Source organism: Chrysochloris asiatica, unplaced genomic scaffold, assembly GCF_000296735.1.
Source record: "Chrysochloris asiatica unplaced genomic scaffold, ChrAsi1.0 scaffold00077, whole genome shotgun sequence".
Taxonomy (NCBI): Eukaryota; Metazoa; Chordata; class Mammalia; order Afrosoricida; family Chrysochloridae; genus Chrysochloris; species Chrysochloris asiatica.
This window is the reverse complement of record NW_006408595.1, coordinates 8,469,105-8,488,450: the sequence shown is the minus strand read 5'-3', so window position 1 is coordinate 8,488,450 and position 19,346 is coordinate 8,469,105.

The following is a 19,346-nucleotide window of genomic DNA, read 5'->3' as shown; positions in this document are numbered from 1 at the left end:
GGGTGGTGTTGGTGGTTATACGCCGTGGAGTCAGTTCTGACTCATAACAACCCTCTACACGGTTTCTGGGGCTATAAATCTTTATGGGAGCAGAAAGCCCCATCTTTCTCCTGCGGAATGACTGGTAATTTTGAACTGCTGACCTTGAGGTTAGCAGCCTGATTCATAACCACTATACTACCAGAGCTCCTTTTTGAAGCTGCAATTTTCCTAATTCTAGTTATCATTCCAGGCACCTACATTTTGTTAATTCCTGTCCTTCCCATTTTCAGTTCGTAGGTCATTAATGAACTAGGAAGAAGCAGTTCAAAACTGTGTCCTCCTTCTATTGTCTTCTGATTATAAGGGCCCAAAGAAAGTGGTTAAGATGAATGATATTGCACATCTGCAGGATAAAAATATGCTTGCTGCATATTTTTCTATAGCAACACATTGATTCTCTTTGAAAAATACACCTGCAATTGCATGCTGATGAGAATGAAAGAGCTAGAATGCCTGAAAATGTATGCAATGCATAATTACAGATCTATATTTTATTTTTCAAAAAATTTTAACTATATTCAATATTTGTATCTGGAAATAAAAACTTAGATTTTTTTCGTAGCAGAAAAGGGCCACAAATTATTAGGATGACATATACAACCCTTTTATAGAATTCAGCATCAGCCTGCAGAGTAGCGTGCTATAATAATACGTATTTCAATTTAACCACCCAGTCATGGCTATGAAAATACAGAAATCAATGCTCTTGGGTCAGACGTCCCTTCTGAAATATGATAAGGGGAAATATAATACTATTCTGAGGAACAAGATAGGGAAGTTCATCTTACAGTGGAGTCTGCCACCAATCAAGCGTTAGAATCTAAAATCAGAAAAACCTACAATAAATAGAAAGACTTACAGATAGGTGGAGGCGCCTACCCTTTTTTTCTTTAGAAAAGCAAAGGAGAAAGAAAGCAAATAAAAGCTTGGCATAGACTCTACCTCCCCACAAAAAGTAAATTATTAGGTCAACAATCAACAAATCCCTCTGCCACGCCCTCCCAGGTCTTGGGTGAGTCAGTATCTATGGCATAATGCCACCTGTCCCTCTTACAGTTCCGTGCCTCTGCTCATGAAGCCCTTCGTAGAGAACTATGGAAAGAAACCCCAACGGATTTGAAAGCGTGAGGTGGTGCACAGAGGTATTTGAAATGGAAAGAACAAATTGCAAGGAAATAAAAGAAAAGTGATGAAAAGAAATAAAAAGTGGAGGCAAGTATTATGAAGGTATGTGGTATCTTTAAAATATTTTGGGTATACATATCCTTCTAACTTTTGGCTCAATTTAAAAAATACTATAACTTGAAATTAGATCATAAAGGGGATGTTACAATATTAAAATTAATAAATTAAATACAAATTTAAGAAGGGAAGTAGGCTAAGGTGGGGTTTGTTGTTGTTGTCAAGTGCCGTTGAGTCGATTCTGACCCATAGTGACCCTGTATAGGGTTTCCAAGGAGCAGCTTGTGAGCTTGAACCACCGACCTTGCAGTTCAAACGGCTTTGCAGTCTGGCGCATTAACCCACAATGCCACACCAGGACTCCAAGGTGGGGGTGGGGAAGGGAATATTGCTGATATGTTAAAAACTCTTAAAAAAAAAAGAGAGAGAGAGAGAGAAGAAGAAGAAAGAAATTAATCTTATTTTCCAGTAAATGGAACAGGAGGGAAAAAAATCAGCACTTACTTTTATATACTTCCTATTCCCCACAGGAAATTTGATTCACTCAAACACTTAAAACTAGTCATACATGGATGGGAAGAAAAGAGAATCTATTTGTATAACTTTATCTGCAGATTTAAAGTGCACGTAGGAAAAAAACAAATGCCTTCTTCTTCCTAATGGTATAAAGGTACACTTAAGATTCTACAGACTCATCAAAGAAACATCTTTTGAAAGTAAAACTTTCTTTTCCATATTTTAAGTGCAAGAAAATACCTGTTATATAATGAACTACACATTTTCAAGTAAAATACATCAAAAGTGGACTAAAGTCTCATTAAAGCTGCAGGTTTAAAAATTCTTTTCAAATAGCATCTTCACTCATGAGCTAAATTGAGAAGTGACTCCAGATTTAGTTCATGAAACTAACATTTTAGGAATAAAGTTCTTATGCTTACATTAATATGGTTGATATAAGTAAACTTTATGCAAGTGAGGCATAATTTAAAATCTTCAGTTTAAGTAAAAAACTTAAGGAGCTCTGGTAGCGTAGCGGTTACGAATCGGGCTGCGAACCGCAAGGTCAACAGTTCGAAACTATCAGCCATTCTGCGGGAGAAAGATGAGGCTTTCTGCTCCCTAAAGATTTACAGCCTCGGAAACCCTGTACAGGGTCGAATGAGTCGGAACGGACTCCATGGCACTTAACAACAACAAAAATTCTGCATTTCTATTGAAAAGAATTTAACCAGTCTAACATTGCTGCTAAGTGTAGTCACGTCTGTTCTGACTCACAGTGACCCTGTATAGGGTTTCCAAGGTAAGTTTGAACCACTGACTGTGATTAGCAGTCCTGTGCTTATCCTACAGCTCCACACCAGGACTCACAGTGTTCCTCAAAAAAATACTCTAGGCCATTTGTGATCGTACCCTAACATACTTTTGTTGTTGTTGTGAAGGTTCTGACCCATAGCAACCCTGTATAGGGTTTCCAAGAAGCAGCTGATGAGCTTGAACTGCTGACCTTGCAGTTCAAATGGCTTTGCAGTTTGGTGCATTAACCCATAGCGCCACACCAGGAATCCTAACATACTTTATAGCCTGAAAAATAACAGGTGATTATTATTATTATTTTTAGTGCCAAAGAAATCATGTAATTCCTTGTCAATCAATTTAAAAATATTTAAATAGTTTCCACTGCCTTCAGAAGTAATGGAAAAGTTTCTCAGCTGTTGTCTAAATTTATAAAAATCCTAATCTCCTTCCATAATATAAAGCCGTAAATTCAAATTTTGTTTCAGTTGCGTCAGGGATGGAATGGAAATAAACAAATATATATGTGTGCACTCAAATCACACAACAAAGGGAGTGTCTCCTAAAACTTTCTCTCATTCTTCTTCCAGGAAATAGGCATGTCTTTATTCAATCATTATGTTCTAAAAACAGAACTCTTGCTAGCAGGGATATAGTTCCTGAAACAGCTTGTTAATCCTTCAGATATGGTCAATGCCTTTGACAGAGCTCTTTAAAGAATAGCATTCTAACTGTAGATGAAGAGGCATATTTTGTCCTCAACTGTTTTTTTTTTCCCTAACAATTTAAAACTATATGAATTTTTATTCTATGCCATCACTTACTATTCTAAGAAGAGCTATTTTAAGAGCCCACAATATTTGTACTCATTTAGTTTGTGGGCTTATTGAAGGGCCTTTATTTGCTCAAAACATTGTCTGAACTACAGCAGCTAGAATATAATGGTATGCTTTCACAGCCTTCCGTCTCCTGATAATTCCAATTGTTTTAAAATCTTAATGGACTTCAGGTTGTATGAAATCTTAGCTAGACAATATTGTGTAAAATTAATATATAATCAGATGTCAGAGAAATTTACACCCGCATTATGTCACAGTTAGGGTCTCTGGGTAGTTTCTTTTCAATAGCTCCAATAATGTTACTATTTGTCTTTAAGGACATTTAATCTCTGATAAATAAATCATCTAATGAAATTAATAATCTTAGTACAGTTCATTTTAGAAGTCAAAGTAATTTGGAAGATTCTGCTTGAATCAAAATTTCAAAATGCAACACTGGCATGTGATGACCTGTTTTCTTTCTTTGCAACTTGTTTTTAAATCCAAATTTACCAAAATCCCTGTTCTCTGAGCTCCGCTTTCTTCTTGGTCAGTCCTCCAGAGTTGTAGACTATGATAACAGGAGGTGAGTGTAAGTAAGAAGAGATCATCGTGAAGAGCAGAGCAGTGCAGTAAAACAGTGGGAGGACCGACAGAGCACCAAAGTTCACTATTACCTCTCCCAGATCCAAATAGCATTTTCTCCACCTCCTCCCTTCTCCCAAAGCTGACAACCCCAGATGACTACCTTTGCTGCTCAAAGGTTATTTGAAGACACAGCCACAGGCTTTGAGCTCAGAATTCTCTGAACTTCCATACAAAATAAATATATTTTTAAAATTCTCACAGCATAAAAAACAGGCATAGTAGTAGAAGGCCTATTCAGTATATAAGAATATGCAAACAAGCAGATGTGTCATATTGGCACTCGAAAATTTGATACAGTAAAATTTATGTTACTAAATACTGTCCAGTCAGTTCTGGCTCATAGAGACCCTTCCTAGGGTTTCTAAGGAGCTGTTGGGTTTGAACTGCCCACCTTGTGGTTAGCAGCCCAGTGCTCATCCTACAATGCCATACCAGGGCCCCACAGTAAAACTAGAAGCTGTAAATATTTGAAAAGTAAAACACAGATTTAGGTGGCAAGCAATACAATTGTATAGCTTTAGTCCCAATTTCTCTGTCTTTGTACGTAGCCTCTGTATGTAGTCAGCTCTTGGGTCTCTATTGATCACTGTCCTCTACATCCAAAACGACCCTGCTGATGGCGGATGCTGTTGTTTACCAAGTGTGCAAATGTGGCAAAAAGACAGGCTGCTTGACCAGCAGTTCTCTCCACCCACCCAGCATATGCCAGAAGGCAGCTAGCTCTTTGGTTTCCGGCTGTTGTAGCAATTTTCACAGTCTGTTACTGTTTATGGCTTTGAGCTCTTCACCTTGTTTGCTACCTGACACCCTGACTCCAAACAAGTGACCTACTTTTCCCTTCATGATCTGTTGTTGCTGTTTCCTGGCATTTTATAGCTAGGCTGCCTCATTTGATAATGTACCTCTGTGTATCCTTATAACACCTCTCCTGTGTCTTTAGCAATTGGCTCTGCTTTGGTTCCTCAGAAAACTGATACTTGGGTATTCTATTGTCAGAACTGAGACAACTGGTGTGGAAGAGAGGCCAGAGAAGAGTTCTCTGGCTTTCTCAAAGTCTCTCGGCAACCTAACACAAGATTTAAAATTCTTATTAATTGTTAAGGCATTGACAACTTACATCAAACGTTAAAGATTTAAGCATTCTCATAAATTTTATATGGAAGGAGTAATCATTAATAGTGATGTTGTTGCTAAGTGCAGTATAGTCGGTTTGATTCATAGCATCCCTGCATAGGGTTTCTGAGGCTTTAAATGCTTCTGGGAGCAGAAAGCCTCATCTTTCTCCCATGGAGTGACTGGTGGGCTCCAGCCACAGACCTTATTTAATACTGTCACAACTCAATGGCACTTAACAACAAATGAAACTATGTTTCTTTTCTAGCATTTATTTGGAGTCCTGGTGTGGTGCTGTAAGATTAGCATTACTCCTTAGAAACCCTATATAGGGTCACTATGAGTTAGAACCTACTCCACGGCACTTAACAACAACACACAGCTAACCGGAATCCTGGTGTCGCGGTGTTGGATCAGCACTGGACTGCAAATCACTTGGTCGGTGGTTCAAGCCCACCAGATGTTCCGTGGAAGAAAGATGTGGTTTTCTGTTCCCACAAAGATTTACAGCCTTGGAAACCCTATTAAGGGTATTTATGAGTTGGGGCCAATTCAGTGCCACTTGACAACAACAAAAATATGAGTTAGACATGTATATAGTGGTTATGAATCGGGCTGCGAACCGCAAGGTCAGCAGTTTGAAACTACCAGCTGTTCCGCGGGAGAAAGATGAGGCTTTCTGCTCCCATAAAGATTCATAGCCTCGGAAACCCTGTACAGGGTAGCTATGAGTCAGAACCGACTCCACGGCACATAACAACACAACAACATATTACACAAGTGGCTTCAAAAAATTCATGGAAAAGTTTAAAGATAATGGAAATTTCCACAAACTTTTGGAAGCCTCCCCCACATAATGCTCCTGAAAATCCAAACATTCCTACAAGATGCTATTATTACTCACATTTTATAGATGACAAAATTGTTATTCCTCATCTGTGAATGAAAGTCATAACAATCAAACTTTAGTGATTTTTCCCAAGGTGACATATATAGCCAATGGCAGGGTGGGATTCAGACCCAGGACTGTCAGACCTCAAAGCCAAAGGTTGTTGTTAAGTGCCATCAAGTCAGGACTCATAGTGACCCTATATAGGGTTTCCTAGGCTATAAATCTTTACAGAAGCAGGAAGTCTCATCTTCTTAGGAGTGACTTGTAGGCTCCAACCCCCGACCTTGTGGTTTTCAGTCTAGTGCTTATGGTACAGAGCAGCTGTTCTCTCCTATACAATATTACCATGTAATTGACGATGTAACCCCATCATTCATCCCTAGCAGAGGAGCTGGGGTGTTCAATAAATGTTTGATGAATCTGTGAATGAGCACCTTGCCATGAATTAGTTTACCAGATTGGCTTCTGGTTACCTGGCAAGTATTTGAAATAAATGAGACCTTGGGCAACTTAGTAGTAGAAGGTAGGAAAGGAGTAGTCTGAAGCAGAGGGCTCAGTGCCAGTAGGTCTGGGTGAGACACCTTTAGAAAGTCAGGGAGGACATCACAAAAATACCACAGTGCAGAGAGGCATGGTGCTGAAGAGAATAGGAAGAAGCAACCCAGTAAAGATAAGAAAGTACAATAAACAATTCTAGACTAATAATGATGCTCAGAAATGACCCTGCTGTTATATTTCTTTCTCTTTTGTCGTCTCATGTAACATCCCACTGCTAGGCAGCCACAGAAGTGAGATTAGAACCCAGAGCCTTCCCCATTGGGAATTACTGCCTCTTGTATGCATGTTCAAACTTAAATTCTTAAAAATCCAATTTACCTCACTTTGAGCTGCATTTTCCACATTGATATTACATTATCTTATATGTATTTCTGTTCCAGACCTGAGTTTTAGAACAGAAAGCTCTGTCACCTTCTGAATACTTCACTACATCTCCATTAAAAGCAGCTAAGATGTGCTCCAATAATAGGGATATATCCAAGAATTCACAAGGATCACACCTTCTATTCTCTCACTGTTAATAAACTATAATAATTAAATGGCAAATACCAGAACACTGGCAATGGTTGTATTGAGAAGGGAAGTGGATTGATGAGAGCCACGTGGGCTGCACACGCCAAAGGACTACATATGAAGGAAAATGCTGTGAGGTGAGTTCAGAGAAAGGAGCAGCGTGTCTGAGATAATTAGGAGTGAAAAAGAAACCCTGTCAGACTGAACGAAACATTGAGCACCCAGCCTCACTGCGAAGGCAAGTCAAAGTGCTATATGAACACAACTGGAATGGGCTTATTGAGTCAGTGAGTCGGGGTCAAGCAAAAACAGCTCCACAGTGAGGCTAAATGGAACTGGACCTGGGAGCCAAACTGGCAGACAAAGTCTTTTGAACAAGAAAGAGTCCAGCCTAGTCCTAGGATGGAAGTCAGAATCAAAATTGCCAGGTACAGTAGCTAGACATGGACTGGCAGCAGAAACAAGAAGAAGCTGGAAGAATCTAGTTAACTTTTGAAACTTTTGCCATCCTAATAATTGTACAGCACAAAATCAAGAAGTTGCCATTTGTCTGTCTGGTATGGAAATACATTCTTGATTTTCCTCTTCCTGTTGTAAAACCAAGAACCGCTATTTTAGTAAAACATGCTGTATTGCAGTGAGTAAAGAGAATAGTAAAGTCGAACAGGTCCATGCTCTTGGAACCTCTTTATTACCATCACACCCAGTCCTCCTAGAAACTTGGATTCTCTGCTGACAACAGGTCAAATGTAACTGAAATGAAACAACAGAGAGAAGTTGTTCTCAAGAGTACTCTTTTAGGAGCTGTCTGAGAGAACTTATTTACCGTAGAACAGACAAGACAATGGCAAGTCTGAGACTATAGGAAACAGAATGAAGTACAAACCAGAATTTAAAATTATATCATCAATTCAGAGAAGGAAAAGTGACGTCTGTTCATAATATCACTTAGCACAGCTAATTAACAAATAGAATCTTAAATGTATATTTTATGTATATTTTTTAAGTGGTGAAGACTCTTTTCATTCTTATACTACCTTACGATGACTTAATATTAGGAAAATGTTAAAATTTGTAAGTTATGTCTTTCAGTGTTTTCAATTATGATAGAAGTGATTCATTAAAAGTTAAATTTTTAAAGAACAAATAAATATTTATATATTTTAAAAGATGTGCAGTATTTCAAATTCTGTTTAAAAAATGCACATTTATCTTGTATAACAATTGTCTAGGCTGATTATCTGTCTTATTTAGCAAAGTTCTCCACAACCTTTGTCACTATCTTGTTACATGCAGAGAATGCAGAATATCAAGTAGTTAGTTGTAATTCCATATTTAAAACTGTATGTGTCCTTTCCTATCCAAATTCTTACTTCTTACTATATAAAATCCAGGAATCAAATAGTTGGAATAACACAGCAAACTCGTTTTACAAACCTGCTCCCCTAATTCTCATTCTATGAACTAAAAGGACTGTATAATGAGGAATATTTGCATATAACTCTTTGAGTAGAGCAAAATGTCTCACTTATTAATTCTATTGTAGCCGTTAGTAATGGCTATAACTCCAGCCATCATATCTTCCTACTGGCAGGAAACCAGAGGAAATGTGATTGTTGTTGTTGTTGTTGCTCCGTACTGTCAAGTTGGTTCTAATTCATAGCTACCCTGTATAGGGTTTCCAAGGAGTGACTGGTGGGTTTGAACTGCCAACCTTGTGGTTAGCAGTCCAGTGCTTATCCTATAGCACCACACCAGGATATAAAAAAGGGTATTCACCAGACATCTAGTACTGCTTTAAGGAGTCTTTCAAGAAGACTCATTCAACATTTTCATCTCATTGGCCAGAACTTAATCACATGACCACATGTACCCACAAAAGAGGTAGAAATGCAACTTAGCTTTGTACCTTGCCACACCAAGTAAAATCTGAGTTCTGTTGTTAAGGAATACGAATACTTTATAGGTTACTATCAGTCTTACTTAAGGCTATTATTAAACTATTAAAAATATATGTGTCCCAATATAATTAGTTTATTAACTTTGGGCAATCCTTTATTTGAGATATATTTTACTACTCTTCTTATTCACATATAAAATGTAAAATCTAACTCCCCATTGATGCATTCCTATGTAAAGGTACCACACTGAACTTGTCTACAGCCATAAATCAGAGTAAGTACCTTGACATTTTGTTATGAAGCAAACATTTAGTAAAAGGTTAACCCATTTTGGATTCCAACCATGAAGCAACAGCAAAGAGTAGTTTAGGATGGAGGTAATACCCATTGCTGTCCAGTTGATTCATAGCAGACCCTCATTAAAGTAGAACGATTCCATGGGGTTTTTGGTTTGGTTTTTTGGCTGTCATCTTTACGAAAGCAAATCTCCAGGACTTTCTTTTGCTGCACTGATGGATGAGTTCAAACTGCCAACCTTTAAAGTAATTGTTGTTAGATGCTAGTAAGTCAGTTGGAGTCCTGGTATGGCGCTTGTTGGATCAGCACTGGACTGATAACCACAAGGTTGGCAGTTCAAACTCACCAGCCACTCCTTAGAAACCCTATACAGGGTTGCTATAAGTCAGAACTGACGCCATGACATATAACAACAAAATCCAGTCAGTTATGGCTGGTAAGTATGTACAACAGAACACTGCCTGACCCTACAGTATTCTCACAATCATTGTTATGTCTGAGCCCAGTGTTGCAGCCACTGTTTTAAACCATCTCATTGGGTCTTCCTCTTTTTTCTGACCCTCTACTCTATCAAGCATGATGTCCTTCTCCAAGGACTGGGGGTGGTGTACCATGGAGTCGGTTCCGACTCATAGCAACCCTGCATAGGATTTCCAAGGCTGGAAATCTTTACGGGAGCAGAAAGCCTCATCTTTCTCCTGAAGAATGGCTAGTAGTTTCGAACTGCTGACCTTGACATTAGCAGCCCCACACATAACCACTATGCTACCAGAGCCCTTCCAGGGACTGGTAACCTTTGATAATATGAACTTGAGACAAAATCTCACCATTCTCCTTTCTAAGGACATTCTGGCTGTGCTTAGTAAAGGACAGATTTCTTTGTTCTTCTGACAGTACATAGGCATATTCAAAATTCTTCACCAACACCACAGTGCAAATGCATTAATTCACACATTGTCCAATTTCCACCAAGCATTAGCCCGCAGGAGCTAGATTGTAGCAGCTCCCTTTCAACGGACAGCATTCCCCGTGGGTGCTCCTGCCCAGGTAAGTCAGTGTTACTCATTTATGAAACATGGCTGCTGCTTGTATTCATTTGAGTTTCTGGTCTCTAGCCTAGGTTCCAGCACCATTTCCACAAAATTATCAAAGGTAGGGATTTTCAGCTTCATTTTCAAACACAGAGTCCATGGAAATTGTGCTTCATTCATGAGGTAGTGTGTACTGAGTAAACCCACCAGCCTGGCCATGATGATTTGACACTTGAACCAAGTGGGTAAATTATATTCTCTCTCCTCAAAATTTGGAACTTGGACTTAGAAACAATCACTTAATTTCTACACGTGGCTAGAACTGTGTCACGTGAGAAGTGTTGTGGGAGAAAGATGAGACTTCTGCTCCTGCAAAGATTACAGCCTTGGAAGCCCGGTACAAAGTCCCTAAGAGTCAGAACCAACTCGACGGCACTTAACAACAACAACAACAGGATGGCCATATTCTGGCATTTTGACTGGACAAGCAGTGATCTCTTATTTGGAAAGAAAGAAACAGAGGTGAAGTCAGACTCTTGGAATTCATGAGAGTCCCCTGCATCTTGATAATACATCCTTTTATTTGCACGCATTTTCCTAAAATGGTTTCTGTCTCTTACAAGCAATGTCCGAGCTTAGAAACCTGCTGACTGTCCCTCTCTGTGCCTCAATTTAGTAGTCTTGAAAATTGCTGGCTTCCCTTTTCTATGCATCAATTTAGAAGCTTCAAAATCTGCTGACTTCCTTCTGTGTACTTCAACTTTCAAATCTCTTAAAGTTAAAAAAATTAAAACTGGTAACTCAGTCTGTAAGAATTATGTTAATGGTCAAATAGAACTGCATGTATTTGAAAATTGCGAATCATTATAGAAATTTAATGTACAATTATATGGCAGCTTGGCAAAATATTCCGTCACTGGAGACACAATAGATGAGGTGAAGTGGGAACATTTTCATGACTGGAGCAGATGATTCATGCATATAAATAGCAGGGAATAAGAGTATGTAAGTGGGATAGTTAATTTCCTAGAGGTAAGAGCTAGTTAATGCAGTTTTTGTAACTATCATTGCTAAACACTTGAGCATTGTCTTAAAATGATTTCTGTCTTTACAAACACTTGTCCTACTTGAATTCTTCATTAACTATACCAATAGAGAATTTTTGTAAGAAAAAATATCTCATATGATAGATTTTTTTCCAAAGAAATTCAGTTTAATTGCTTAAACTAATTAGGATTATTTCCAGGCTTGTTTTACTGAGAGGATCTCTATTCATTTTAATTACTAAAGAATCATAGAATTTGATAACTGAAAAAAATATTCTTGGAAAACAGTTGAGCACCTTCATTTTGTAGTTCCACAGAGGATAAGTGAAAAAGCAACATCCATTTCTATATGTGAAACAGAAATAATCAAAATCTTTACAATTACAGAAGCACTGTGGTAAGGATTATTCCCTCAATCTGAAAACATTTGATGTATGAATGAATGAGTGAGTGAGTACGAAGGTCCTTATGTGATGCAAAAAGGAGCAAGATAAAGTTCCAGATATCAAGGATTGCACGATCTATTAGGACAGTGGGTGTATTAATGACATACATTTATGAATACAAGAGAGAATACACCTGTGTTAGAATAGATACACAAAAAGCTAAAGACATTTGAAGAAAGAAGATTTCATAGTCCTATGACTGAGATTGAAGAGAGACTTCATGGAAATTGATACAGCTCCAAAGGATAGGTTAAATGTTGCAAAAAAAAGAGAAATCAGAAAAAGAATGAGAGGATATGACTACAGAAGTGAGGAGTTGTCTCTCAAGCCAGGAAAACAGCAAGACCAGAAAAATGAAGGGCATTTTTAGTAAAGACAAGTCAGAGTAACAATACAGAAGATCTAGCGTGCCAAGTTAAGGAGCTTGGGTCCCAGTCTCTAGGCAGTAGGGAGGCAATAAAGGTCAACAAGCACGGGGATAGTCAGTTAGAATACCATTTCTGGAAATAAATATGATAATTGATTGTGGATTGATTAGCATGGAGTAAAAATTAAGAATTAATATAGATTAGGTAATAAGAGTAGGGTAAGGAGAACACAAGCACTTAGTTTTCAGAAACAAAAACAGTGGAATCTATGTTGTTGTGAAGTACTGTTGAGTCGGTTCCAACTCATTGTCGTTGTTGTTGTTATGTGCCATGGAGTCAGTTCTGACTCATAGTGACCCTGTACAGGGTTTCCAAGGCTGTAAATCTTTACGGGAGCAGAGCGCCTCGTCTTTCTACCATGGAACAGCTGGTAGTTTTGAACTGCTGACCTTGCGGTTTGCAGCCCGATTCATAACCACTACACTACCAGAACTCATAGTGACTTTTCAAGGAGTGACTGGTGAGCTTGAACTGCTGACCTTGCGGTTCAAACTGACTTTGCCATCCAGCATATTAATCCACAGCACCACAACAGGACTCCAGCTGAATCCACGAGATTTAAAAAATAATGAAATGTGAGAATTTAAAAGAGGTGTAAATAATTGTCTGAGTAAATGGAACAATTTATTTTATTTGACATAAATTATCATTATGTTTAATGGAATCATAAACATAATGATAATTACAGCATGGCGCTGTAGGATAGGCACTGACAGCTCACCAGAAGTTTGGTGGTTTAAACTCACCAGCCACTATACAGGATTGCTATGAGTCAGAATGGACTCAACATCATTTAACATGTTTAATGTTTCAATGTATTTTAGTTAACAATAGGCTGAATATAGAATGAATATGGAAATGTTGCACCTCACAGTTCCAAACTTGAGCATTTTATACCAGCAGTCCTGGTGTGGTGCTGTGGGTTAATGCGCCAGACTTCAAAGCCATTTGAACTGCAAGGTCTGCAGTTCAAGCTCACCAGCTGCTCCTTGGAAACCCTATACAGGGTCACTATGGGTCGGAACTGACTCGACAGCACTTAACAACAACAACAACAAATACCAGCAGTCATAAATCACTTTTGCATGTGGTTAGTACAAGATTTCTCTGGTCTGGAGTTAGATATGTAAGAAACTACAAGGGTGAGCTTTTAGGCAATGATATAGTACAGACAAACACTGAAGTCTAGAAGAGAAGATGATCTGCTGACAGCATAATGTGTTCAGTTTTTATGCAAGTTGAATTTACAGAGTAAGGTGGTAAGGTAAAGAAAGAAAAAAAGGTTAAAGGTTAAGAGGAAGAACAGGTAATGCATATCAAAGAGAGAGAAAAGGGGATATGAAGAAGAGATAAAGATTATGAGTGTCAAATGCCTCCCAGTTGTCTATAAATGGTATATGTCCATGTCCTAATCCCCAGAACCTGTGACTAAGTGCCCTTAGTATCTTGCTGTTATTGCTGTTAAGTGCTGTTAAATCAGCTCCGACTCATAGCAACCCTGTATAGGGTTTCAGAGGAACAGCTAGTGGGTTTGAACTGCTGACCTTGTGGTTCACAGCCCAGTGATGATCCTATATTAATAATATTTTTTTTAATAGTGGTCCTAAACCAAAAGAAGTTCAGTTTATAGTCAGTTCCAAACAATTTACTCAGTACCTGTACTAGCAACTTTGTTAATGTTATCCTAGCATTTTAACAATGCACATAAATTAGAAGAAAGTATTTCTCTTTAAATAAGCACAGTTACTTACTAATGGGAATGCATGCACTTGTTTGAACTATATAAGCTTCTCAAATCTTGTAACTAGCCTGTGAACAGCTATGGTTACTTCCACTTCCACACTGGTTTCTGCCTAGTACTTGCTTTTTAACACAACCACTGAAAATCCAGCTTTGCAAAGATATGATGCTAAAGGAAGTGGTGTAGAGAGATCTAATGTTGAAACTGTGAACTATCTCTTACTGATAGTTTGTGCAACGTCACAGGGATATCAGGGTCTCTGTATTTCCCTCAGAAATTTGCAGTATGCTCCAGGAAGCCCCCTGTGGTCCCACCTGATCCCTAAGCACCTACAAAGGTTTAAGGAGTGAGAAGTGAAAAAGTGTATGTAGAAAGTAGAATCTGTAAGAAGCTGAGTAGAACTGTCAGCAAAGAGAATTAGAAGATATTATTCAAAAATTAGCGAAGATCATCCTCATGGCCCAATTTTCAGTCAAGCAATAGATTCGCATATATGGGACAACAACACTAATAAAGTATGCTCACCATGGAATGATCAACCATTCAGGATCAAAAGGGCAACATTTACCTAAGGCCAAAGTTCAGAAGGGGTAGGGAGTGGGTGGAATGGAAATAAGAACCCACAAGGAGGAAGAGGGATGACTGCTGTTGCATGGAGGGGATTGCAATCATTGAGATGAAACAGTGTATGATTTCTAGAATGTGAAACAAGATGATCTGCTCTGCAAACCTTCACTCCATTCTCAAAAGTAATTAAGTGGAGAAGTTATATGACGGGGGTCAAATTTAAGATGCAAGCAAGTGGGATTAACTAAAGGAACAGGATTTCTATTATAATTTGTTCTCTAAAAAAGGAAAAGCACAAAAGAAGAAAAGGCAGAACAGAGTGTCAAATTCTTATGGAAACCTGACTTACTGGACCCATTGAGTCTGGGGGAACCCCTGAATCAATTGTCCTGAGGTAAAATTAAACCATGAACCAAAACTATCCCTGAAGTCATCGTTAAAGATCACTGCAGTCTAGTCTAGTCCAACTCATTGTTGTTGTTGTTGTGAAGTGCCATCTAGTTGGTTCCAACCCATAGTGACCCTGTATAGGGTTTCCAAGGAGCAGCTGGTGAGCTTGAACTGCTAACCTTGCAGTTTAAATGGCTTTGCAGTCTGGTGCATTAACCCACAGCGCCACACCAGGACTCCAGTCCAACTCATAGTGACCCTATGTTGCTGAGCAGAACTGTCCCATAGGGTTTGCAAGGCTGTAAATCATTGTGGAAGCAGACTGCTTGCCTCTTTCTCCTGTGGAGTTGCTGGGTTTGAACCACAGTCCTTTCTGTTAGCAGCAAATCATCCTTTTTGGTTAGTGGTCCTGCACCACTAAAAACAAACTATCAAACCCACAGCCATTGATCGATTCTGACTCATAGCAATCCTACAAGGTGGTGTAGAACTGCTCTTTTGGGTTTCTGAGATTGTAAATCTTCATAGGAGCAGACAGCATCATCTTTCTCCCAGGGAGCACCTGGTTTTGAACTGCCACCTTTAAGGTTAGGCGGCCTATCCTTAACCCAAACCACCAACCACCACCAGGGCCCCTTAAACAGTTTAGTTCAATTAGTAAAGGATGTTTGCCTTGAATATTTAGCTCTTTTTACAATGTGCTTAAAAACAAAACAAAAAACCCAAACCTCACTTCTCCAAAATTAGTAGAATTTGAAACTTTAACTCTGTCTGGAATAGTGTTACTGATGTTGTTAAGTGTCTTCGAGTCAAGTCCGACTCATAGCAATCTGTAAAGGGTTTCTGAGGAGTGGCTGGTGAGTTTGAACTACCAACCTTGTGGTTCAAACTGACCTTGTAGTCCAGTACTTACTGCATAGCACCACACCAGGACTCCATCTGGAACAGACCTCATATGTAATAAAAAGATCCAAGTGTATTTCCAATATCAATAATAAATATTTTCATACAACAACAGTTCCTATGAAAGGATCAAGAAACCACATTTGTACATACTTAGAACATAGCAAAACAGAGGAAATTACTTATGTATAAATGCTGATGGGTAGTAGGATTTCATTGACCATGTTCTAGATAGTTTAGCAAACACATTTCCCCATCTCAGATTTGCTCTTTTGCTTAGAGGAAACCTGCTGTTTCAAAAACAATGCACCCAAGACCTTTGAAACTTTGCAGTCAAATTACTATATTGGTAGAAAATAAGCATTTTCCCACAGATGCTAGGCTGTTCCCAACCTAACTGGACTTCCCTCTTCTTCAGGACTGAGAATATATTGATCCTTTCAAGCATGAACTTGGAAGAGTATTTTTTTCTCATCAGTATTTTTGAGCAATGCCAACTTCTTTAAGCAATTATCTTAGTCACCAGGATATGAATCAATCAGGAAAAAAAAAAAAAAAAATGTAGGTGAGTTCTACAACTTTCTCCTGTGCTCAGCAATGCATTCAAATCTGGTACATTAGAACAAACTATTGGTCCAGAAAAATTTGGTTACACTGAAACTCCTCCCTACATTTCTTAAATTCAAATAAATCATAGAATTCAGATTAAACATTGCTTATAAGATCAGCTCTTTGGTTGGCTGATGATGCATGGAGGGAATTGGAACCATGGCAATGAAACAATATACAATAGAATGAATGTAAAACTAATGTTCTCCTATATAAACTTTCATGTAATTCACAATAAAACAAAACAAAACAAAAAAAGATCAGCACTAATGATCAGCTGCTAATCTCAACGTCAGCAGTTCGGAAACTACCAGTGGTTCAGCAAAAGATAGATGGGCTTTCTGCTCCCATAAAGATGTACAGCCTCGAAAACCCTATGCAGGGTCACTATGAGTCGGAAGTGACTCCACGGCCCACCACCACCACCATAGGATCAGCACTGAAGTGGGAACCACAAGGTCAGCAGTTCAAATCCACCAGATGCTCCTTGGAAACCCTATATGGGGTCCAGGAATCAAACCCTATACAGGGTTGAGGAACTGACTTGACAGCACTTAACAACAATTCTTGAATATGAAAATCTGTTTGAGAAATAGTGCAAAGAATATCATCGTTGTGACCCTTGTAAAAACAACAACAACAACAAAAATTGTAGGCCTGCTACTTAATCACTAAAAATACATTGCACTTGAAGAGTAATCTTGTTAACTTGCACTTACATCACTGGTGTCTGAACACAGTTTCGTTGATTAGCAGATTATAATTTTGTTAATTAGTCAACTCAAGGACCTAAAAAAGAGCTTTTTACCTGGGAAATTGTAATCTCAGAGTGTCAGAAAACAAATCAGTAATTTATGGAAAGGAAAAAGATGGATAAGCAAAGCATTATTAAAAAGAAGAGCAAAGTAGGAGGCCTCTCACTTCCCAATTTCAAAACACAGCCAAAGGAATCAAAATAGTCTAGTACTGGTACAACGAGACACACAAAGATCAATGGAACAGAATTAAGAACTCAGAAGTAAATCCATCCACCTACGCTCAGTTGATTTTTGACAAAGGGCCAAAATACATTAAATGGGGAAGATAGTCTCTTTACCAAATGATGCTAACAAAACTGGAAATCTATTTGCAGAAGAATGAAATAAGATTCATGTTTCACACCATGTACAAAAAGGAACTCAAAGTGAATTAAAGATCTAAAGGTAAAACTTACAACTCTAAAGATCATCAATGAGAAAGGGGAGATTTTAGGGGCTCAGATACATAGCATAAAGACAGTATCAAACATAACTGAAATCACACAAACAGCAAACGACCAAAAAGATGACTGGAACCTTCTAAAAACTAGACACTTATGTGCATCAAAAGATTTCACCAAAAGAATCCACAGACTGGGAATTTTTTTTTTTTTTTTGCAATGACATATCAGACACAAGACTACTCTCTAAACTTTATAGAGCACTTTAACACCTCAACAAGAAGACAGCCCGATTAAAAAATGGGCAGAGGACACGAACAGACACTTCACCAAAGATGACAGAAAGACAGTCCACAAACCTGAAGAAATGCTCACATCGTTAGCCATTGGTGGTGGTGGTTAAGTGTCGTTGAGTCGGTTCTGACTCATACCAATCCTGTCTAGGGTTTTCGAGGAACATCTGGTGGATTTGAACCATTTAGCTTTCGGTTAGCAGTCCAATGCTTATCCTACAGAGCCATTAGAGAAATGCAAATCAAAACAACTATGAGGTATTAATCTACCCCAGCATTAATGGTGGTGGTGGCTATGTGCCATGGAGTCAGTTCCAATTCATAGCGACCCTGTATAGGGTTTCCGAGTCCATAAATCTTTACGGTAGCAGAAAGCCTCATCTTTCTCCTGCAGAACTGCTGGTAGTTTCAAATTGCTGACCATGAGGTTAGCAACTAGACTCATAACCACTACGCGACCAGAGCTCCTTTCAGCATTAAAAGTATAATACAAAAAAAAAAAAAAACACCACCAGAAAACAACAAATACTGGTGAAGTTGTGGAGAATCTGAGACCCTCCTAACTGCTGGTGGGACTGTAAAATGGTGAAACCACTGTGGAAAATGGTATGGCGCATTTTCAAAAAGTTGAAAATAGAAATACTGTATGACTCAGAAATCTCTTAGTGGTTAAGTATCGTCACGTCGGATCTAACTCATAGCAACCCTGTATAGGATTTCCAAGTGGGTTTGAGCTGTCCACTTAGTGGTTAAAACAAACCTTGCAGTCCAGTGCTTATCCTACAGTGCCACACCAGCACTCCTGAAAGACATTATGCTGAGCGAAATTAGTCAATCACAAAAAGACAAATATTGTTATGAAATCAGTATTGTAAAAAGTCAAGCAAAGATTTTCATGCTGAAAGAAACATTCTATGATAAATACCAGGGATGGGAGGGAAGAGGGAGTAATTTACTGGCTAGAAGGTAGACATGTGCTAACTGAGGTGATAATGAAAGCAATTAAATATATATATATATATATATATATATATGTAGGAGTCTTGGTGTGGCGCTTTGGGTTAATGTGCTGGACTGCAAAGTCAGTTTGAACCACAAGGCTGGTAGTTGAAGCTTACCATCTACTCTTCAGAAACCATATACAATACTGAGCAAATAATACGAGAATCTGGGTTCTATGAAAAAAAAAATGTGGCATCAGGATTGGAGGAAGACTCATTAACAACCTGCGATGTGCAGATGATACAACCTTGCTTGCTGAAAACGAAGAGGACTTGAAACATTTATTGATGAAGATCAAAGAGCACAGCCTTCTGTGTGGATTGCATTGCAATGTAAAGAAAACAAAAAATCCTCACCACTGGACCAATAAGCAACATTCTTATCAATGGAGAAAAGATTGAAGTTGTCAAGAACTTCATTCTTCTTGGATCAACG